This window comes from Odontomachus brunneus, unplaced genomic scaffold (genome assembly GCF_010583005.1).
Source record: "Odontomachus brunneus isolate Ranch 3 - 2012 unplaced genomic scaffold, Obru_v1 Obru_scaffold_083, whole genome shotgun sequence".
Lineage (NCBI taxonomy): Eukaryota > Metazoa > Arthropoda > Insecta > Hymenoptera > Formicidae > Odontomachus > Odontomachus brunneus.
The window spans coordinates 3208-3807 of record NW_022639533.1 but is presented as its reverse complement, the minus strand read 5'-3'; positions in this window follow the sequence as shown (position 1 = coordinate 3807).

Sequence of the window (600 nt, the reverse complement as noted above, 5' to 3'; positions counted from 1 at the left end):
TTTTTAAAATACTTTTCGATATTACTGAATTCAAGCAATTGTAAGAAAAATATTTAATCTGACTTCTCGGTTGGTTAAGTCATATATATATAAAAGAAAAATGCTGACATTGAAATGTGTCAAAGTTACGTGTGAGAGAGAAAAGTACATGAATACATGGAATAATCGTCCTCTGCGTCGAAATAACTGTAAATAGCCAGGTAACAGTTTTGACGATTTCTATACTCTACACTGAGGGAAAAATTATTTTAAAATTAACAAATATTTTTTTTATAGATGCCATTAACATATTTATTTAAATCTACATTCTCTTAAGATCATCTTAAGTACTGTCTTAAGATGTCATGAACCAATCACAGAACCGTATTCGCATCTTAAGACATTACTTAAGACGGTCTTGAAATAAGATTCGACTATGAATACCGGCCTTAGAGACAAATTCAAGACGTCTTATGTCCCGATTTTGGACATTGTGCTGTGTGAGATGTTATGTTATTTATTAAAAGTTACATCATACAACTTCTTATTATTACTGCTGAAGCATAAATTATTTATAAATTATAAGGTAGGATCCATTTGATACTGTAACATACTTTTGGT